This window comes from Neovison vison, chromosome 1, assembly GCF_020171115.1.
Source record: "Neovison vison isolate M4711 chromosome 1, ASM_NN_V1, whole genome shotgun sequence".
Taxonomy (NCBI): domain Eukaryota; kingdom Metazoa; phylum Chordata; class Mammalia; order Carnivora; family Mustelidae; genus Neogale; species Neogale vison.
In genome coordinates this window covers 241,178,031-241,185,226 of record NC_058091.1, presented here as the reverse complement: position 1 = coordinate 241,185,226, position 7,196 = coordinate 241,178,031, and the positions used below count along the sequence as shown (strand labels likewise).

Here is a 7,196-nt window from a genome sequence, read left to right as displayed (position 1 = left end):
CCACACTTCCTCTTTCTCCTGTTGTCTACTTCAGTGAAGAGTATTCTCATCCACCTCATTGCCAAATTTAGAAACCTGAAAGTCATCCTTGTTGCTTTGACAAACTTCCACCTGCCAACAGTGAGTATTTTATCATTCCTTTTCTTCATGGACTGGTTTGGAAATAATGCACTGGTTCTACCTCTTGTAGTAGTTACCCTAGAAACAACTGTATGCATATTTACTTTACCAAAGCCAAAGCTAAAGAGCATCTTTACCAACTATTTTCAGGTGATATGAGGATCTTTTAAAATGCACTAGCCCTCTCCCAGATTAAATCATGGCTGTTGTTACTGGTGTGCAATTTTACTTATTTAACCACACTGGGACATTATTATTGCTGGCTTTACAGTGTCTACCCATATACTTGCCACCTTCTTTGTTCTTCTTTCCTTCTTGCACCTCAGCTCCTCCCTCAAGGATCACTCTCCTTCTGTCTCAAGTTCACTCTTCAGAATTTCCTTTAGGTAGCATCTGCTAGAGATCAACTCTCTCAGCTTTCGGTTTATCAGGTTTTATCCATTATTCTTTCACCCTCATTCATGAAAGATATCTTTAATTCCAGTTCTACATGGGCAGATATTTTACATAAGCCCTTTCAAGATACCATTCCACTATCACCTGATTTGCATTGTGGCTGTTAGGAAGTTAACTATTAACCCAACTACTGCTCCTTTGAAGTCATCCACTCTGTTCCTCTGGTGCTTCAGAGATTTTGTTTTCTTTGTCTATTTTTTGTAGTTTCTGTAATGTGAAACTTTATGGGTATATTTATTTTTATTGATACTATTTGGGATTATTGAGCTTCTTTAATTCATTCTAAAAGAGTTTCAGTCATTACATCTTCAAATATTGCCTCTGCCCCATTCTTTCTCAACTTTTCTTATGTAATCCCAACTAAATGAATAAATCCTCTCACTCTAACCACCATACATCTTAATCCCACTTCTGTGTTTCCCATCTTTTTTTGGTCTCTCTTAAAAGCATTCCTGGTGGGGCGCCTGGGTGGCTCAGTGGGTTAAAGCCTCTGCCTTCGGCTCAGGTCATGATCTCAGGGTCCTGGGATCAAGCCCCGCATTGGGCTCTCTACTCAGTGGGGAGCCTGCTTCCTCCTCTCTCTCTCTGCCTGCCTCTCTGCCTACTTGCGATCTCTGTCAAATAAATAAATAAAATCTTAAAAAAAAAAAAAAGCATTCCTGGTAGTATCTACAGATCTACGTTCTAGTTCACTAATTCTCTCTTTAGCATGATCAATCTTCCGTCAAACTGTTAAGCTGAATTTTTTTTAGGTTATATAGTTATCATTTATTGAAGCTCTATTTGGTTCTTTTTCAAATATTTTCTGCTCCTTTTTATAGTTTTCTATTTTCTGAAGACAATTTTAGGCTTGCATTTTGTCTTTTTTAATATTGTAAGCATGGTTGTATTGGCCATGGAAGAATAGGTTATGTGGCAACAATAAATGACAAATATCCCAGTGGCTTATGACCGCAAACGTTTGTTTTATGCTTTCTGTGTTCACTGTGGGTCAGCACTTCAGCTGATATCGTCTTTGCTATAGGACCAAGACTGGCAAGTAAGCCATTATCTGAAACATTAATGCCTGTCACAGGAGAAAGCAAAGAGACTTATGACAAAACACAAGGTAACCCTTAAATCTTCTGCAAGAGGCAATATACATCACTTCTGCTTATTTTGAGTACAATCCTCTTGTAAAAATGGGTACCAAATCCATAAATAATTTTTTAAAAATCACAGCCCATGCTTCTTATTACTAAATATTCAGTTCCCATCCCATCACATACTAAATACTTACCTCCTCCCCAACAGGGAAGACCCTAGGGTCCCACACAGTTACTGCTCTGAGCTCAAAGTCCAAGATCTCAGATGTGTTCATTTCAATATCAGATCTAGAAGAGGTTCATTTTTTTTCAAATATATTTATTTATTTGACAGCAGGAGGGATTACAATTAGGAAGAGAGGCAGACAGAGAGAGGGGGAAAGCAGGCTCCCTGCTGGGCAGGAAGCCCGATATGCGTCTTGATCCCAGACCCTGAGATCATGACCTGAGCTGAAGGCAGAGGCTTAACCCACTGAGCCACCCAGGTGCCCTAGAAGACGTTCATTTTTAACCTAGATGCCTGTTAACTAATAATCCAAGTTACTGTTTCACCCCACCCCAATATATATACATGAGAGTAGAACAGGGTCAGGATAATTACAATAAAACTCTCATGTGGAAGGATAAAGATGGAAGACACAATTATAAATCCCAATGGGCAGACAATTACAAGCATTCCTACTCTAGGAAAGTGGAATATTTCTTGAATAGGTCTTGTTTTCTCTAACTAGGAGTGACTCCCTAAAACATGGCTCACCGTGGCCCTTGGTTCTGCCCTCTGGAAAGGTGTTCCTTATCAATTATTATTAGTCACTTTGAAGAGGGCCTTGGAAAATATGCCCTGTTTGGGGACTTAGAAGCTTTCTCTACACGTTTCCTTCCCATAGAATTGTGGGGCCACCAATTGCAGACTGAATGCAGGCTGATGGTACTTTTGATGAACAATTCTTTCTCAAAAACATACTTGATTTTTTATTTATTTTAATCAGTTCCCTATACTAATAGCCATACCCATAATTCCTTTTTTTAAAAAATATTTTATTTATAGGGGGGCCTGGATGTCTTAGTTATTTGTTCGCCTTCGGCTCAGGTCATGATCCCAGGGTCCTGGGATCCAGCCCCGCATTGGGCTCCCTGCTTAGCGGGGAGTCTGCTTCTCCCTCTCCCTCTGCTCCTTCCCCTCTACTTGTGAGTTCCCTCTTTCTCTCTCTCTCCCTCTCTTTCAAATAATCTTTTTTATTTTTTAATTTGAGATAGAGAGACAGTTAAAGAGAGCATGAGAGGGGAGAAGAACACGAGAGGGGAGAAGGTCAGAGAGAGAAGCAGACTCCCCGTGGAGCTGGGAACCTGATGTGGGACTCGATCCCAGGACTCCAGGATCACGACCCTAGCTTAAGGCAGCCACCCAACCAATTGAGCTACCCAGGCACCCTAAATAAATAAATAATCTTAAAAAAAAAGAACAAAATAGATAGCCAGAAATAGAACTATGCATATGTAAACTCTTGATAAATGACAGAGAAAAGTAATGAGAGAAAGAAAATTTCTGGAATAATCAAGTGTCTATGAGAATAAAATGAAATTGTATTTCTAACTTACACCATAAAAATAACAATTTTAAGTAGATTATAAACCTAAATGTGAAAGTCAAAACTGAAAAATTTGGGGGGGATAATGGATGATTCAGTCACCTAAGCTTCATACTTTTTTTTTTTTAAGATTTTATTTATTTATTTGACAGAGAGAAATCACAAGTAGATGGAGAGGCAGGCAGAGAGAGAGAGAGGGAAGCGGGCTCCCTGCTGAGCAGAGAGCCCGATGCGGGACTCGATCCCAGGACCCTGAGATCATGACCCCAGCCGAAGGCAGCGGCTTAACCCACTGAGCCACCCAGGCACCCCAGCTTCCTACTCTTGATTTCAGCTCAGGTCATGATTGCAGCATCGTGAAATCGAGCCCCATGTTGGGCTCCATGCTCAGTGCAGAGTCTGCTTGGGATTCTCTCTCCCTTTGCCCCTCCCCCTACCATGCATGGGCACACGATCCCTCTCTCTTAAAAAAATGAACCTTTAAAAAAAAAAAAAAAGCTGGGGCACCTGGGTGGCTCAGTGGGTTGGAGCCTCTGCCTTCAGCTCAGGTCATGACCCCAGGGTCCTGGGATCGAGCCCTACATCGGGCTCTTTGCTTGGCAGGGAGCCTGCTTCCCCTTCTCTCTCTCTCTGCCTGCCTCTCTGCCTACTTGTGATCTCTGCCTGTCAAATAAACAAATAAAATCTTTTTAAAAAAAAAAAAGCTGAAAAGCTTTCAAAAGACTGTACAGCAGAATATCTTCAGGACCTCAGGACAGGGAAGAATTTCTTAAGCAAGATGCAAAAAGCAATAAAGATCAATCAGTTCGGGGCGCCTGGGTGGCTCACTGGGTTAAAGCCTCTGCCTTCGGCTCGGGTCGTGATCCCAGAGTTCTGGGATCGAGGCCCTGCATCGGGCTCTCTGCTCAGTGGGGAGCCTGCTTCCCTTCCTCTCTCTCTGCCTGGCTCTCTGCCTACTTAAGATCTGTGTCTGTGAGTGGTGATGCAACATGGGGGCTTAAGTGGGTAGGAGAAGAATAAATGAAACAAGATGGGATTGGGAGGGAGACAAACCATAAGTGACTCTTAATCTCACAAAACAAACTGAGGGTTGCTAGGGGGAGAGGGGTTGGGAAAAGAGGGGTGGGGTTATGGACTTTGGGAAGGGTATGTGCTTTGGTGAGTGCTGTGAAGTGTGTAAACCTGGCGATTCACAGACCTGTACCCCTGGGGATAAAAATACATGTTTATAAAAAATAAAAAATAAAAAAATTTAAAAAAGATCTGTCTGTGTATTTACTTAAGATCTGTGTCTGTCAAATAAATAAATAAAATCTTTATTTTAAAAAAAGATCAATCAGTTCAACTGCATTAATGTTTGTTGAACTTAGAGGTGAGAAAGAATGAACTGAATCAGAAAATTACAGCAAAGTAAAAGGTTAAAGGGGTACACCTAACTGGACTGAAATTCCACAAAGTTGGAAAAAAGGTGTTCTGAAATGGCAATGGGGAGCTTGAGATACATAGAAAGATAGGCAAAGCCAATGCTCATAAAGTATAGTAGTTATGTCCTATAAATTTGCCATGAACAGTGAATTAGTGAACACTAGGAAAAACACAAGATTGGATTCTTGTGCACCTCTAGTCACCAATCAATACATAACCTTGTTTTGAATTTCTTTTTAAAGATACTTTTGTTCAACTTATGAAGCCAGAAGAGAGGTGTGATGGATCCAGTGGCCCTTTACTTTCTGAGGTCTTTGGAGGGCTTAACACTCCCCAGTTGTCACAGGATTCAGAGACTGACATGGCCCAGCTGGTGGTTAACACAGCTGCTGCTCCTTCAGGTGGGGGCAGCCACAGTGTCGGCAGCCCAGCCCAGGACTGAGCTTCTCAATATCTGTATGGATGTCAAGCCCCGCAAGGAAAAGTCAAGGCCGGAGAACAAGCTATGTAAAGCAATGCAGCCCCTGGAAGAAGAATCCCTGCTGCTTTGCCAACATCACCTGGGAAGCCCAGAAGGGTATTTCCCACCTGTACAGACTGAACTGGGACCACTGCGGACAGACGGCACCTGCTTGCAAACAGTACCTCATCCAGGACACCTACCAGTATGAGTGCTCCTAACCTGGGGCTCTAGGGCCAGCAGGTGAGCCACAGCTGGCACAAAGAGCACGTCTTGATGTGACCCTATGTGAAGAGGGCTGAAGCGGGCTGTCTGCACTGCTGGGAAGGCTGCCACACTTCCTAAACCTATGAGAACAACTGTCACAAAGGCCAGGACTGGATGTCAAGGTAAAAGTGGTACCCAGTGGGAGCTCTCTGCACCCCTTCCATTTCTCCTTCCCTGCACCTGCCACTCTGTGCAGTGAGATCTGGAGCCACTCCTACAAACTGAGCTACTACAGCTGAGGCAGTGGCTCCTGCATCTAGATATGGTTTGACCCAGCCCAGGGCAATCCCAACAGGGACGTGGTGAGGTTCTATGCTGAAGCCATGAGTGGGGCTGAGCTCTGCAGGCTTTGGCCTTTCCTTCCTGCTCAGCCTGGCCCTGATGCTGCTCTGGCTGCTCAGCTGAGCTCCTTTTATCTTCTGATACCTGCCCAGCTCTGCCCTATTCAGCTCCATAGCTCACTTCAGTTACTCACTTCCTGTGCCTGGCCCAGGGCAGAGGTGGGAGCCTCTGACTGACAGTTTGAATAAACCAGACACCCAACATGTAAAAAAACAAAACAAAATAAATAAAGAGATTTCTATTTAAAGATACTTACTTAGTACACTCATGCAACAGCAGTATAACTATATAACCGTAACTATAGCAGTCTAAGTATAACCCCAATGAAGCTTATCTAACACAGACACTTTCTCTGTAAGGCACATTATAGCCTTCTTGCATTTAGGAATACTGGACAGCACTACAGCCCTACAGATGGGAACTATTTCTTTTTTCAAAGATTTTGTTTATTTATTTGTCAGAGATAGAGAAAGCACAAGCAGTGGGGAGCTGCAGGAGAGGGAGAAGCAGGCTGAGCAAGGAGCCCAGTGTGGGACTTGATCCCAGGACCGTGGGATCATGACCTGAGCTGAAGGTAGGTGCTTAATTGACTAAGCCACACAGGCAACTGATGGAGGACTATATTAAACAGTGAAATCACCAACAAAAAGCATAAAAATGTGGAAAATATGCCACTAAACAGACCATAAAAAGGACACTTAAATGCAGTACAAGAGCTGAAAGAGAGAGTCAGAATAGTTACCTTGTTCAACCTCAGCTGGAAACGTGCTCATCAGGTGATACCAATTTTTCACCACTCCACACCTGCCCATGAACGGCCACTAAAGCAGGGTACTGACTGGGGGGCTACAAATAAATCTTAGTAAGTAAGTGAATTCATAAATATGGAATCTTTGAGAATCAACTGAATATACACAATCTGTGAGAAGGACCATGTGAAGTTCTGAATGAAATGGGCAAGAGGGTGTAGGAGGGGAACCGTGCCTGCAAGACCTTGCTTTGCGATGAATACCCAAGGATGAAGGCAACAAAAGGAATATTTGGAATTAACTGACCCCAACATTTCAAATAAAATTCTAGTGAAAGTTCTTTTGGAGGTTTTCATGCTTTGACACATTTGTCTGCCATACCATCACAGTACACTGATTAGGCCTGGATATGAGGGTATAACCAACATGTCCAGACATCACTGTCCCAGACTGTCACTTCCCTAGGATAATTCCTAGAAATGAATGTGGGCTAATATTGAGTCACAAATGAGGTTGTTGATGATAATGTGACACTGTTCGTAATAGGGGTACAACATTTGTTAAATGATGTTTTATCCATAAGTTATTATTATCATGTGTCTTTTAAATATTTCCTGGCTTACATTACCAATTCCCACCTCTACCTCTACCCTCCCTCACCAAACCAGATCAGCCATCATCAAAGAGAGGTAAGAGAAGGTGA

At 42.7% G+C, this 7,196-nt stretch overlaps 1 pseudogene; it reads left to right on the top strand.

The window, feature by feature from the left end:
• Positions 1-4,956: 4,956 nt before the first annotated feature.
• LOC122891470 lies at positions 4,957-5,807 on the top strand (annotated as a pseudogene).
• Positions 5,808-7,196: the final 1,389 nt, after the last annotated feature.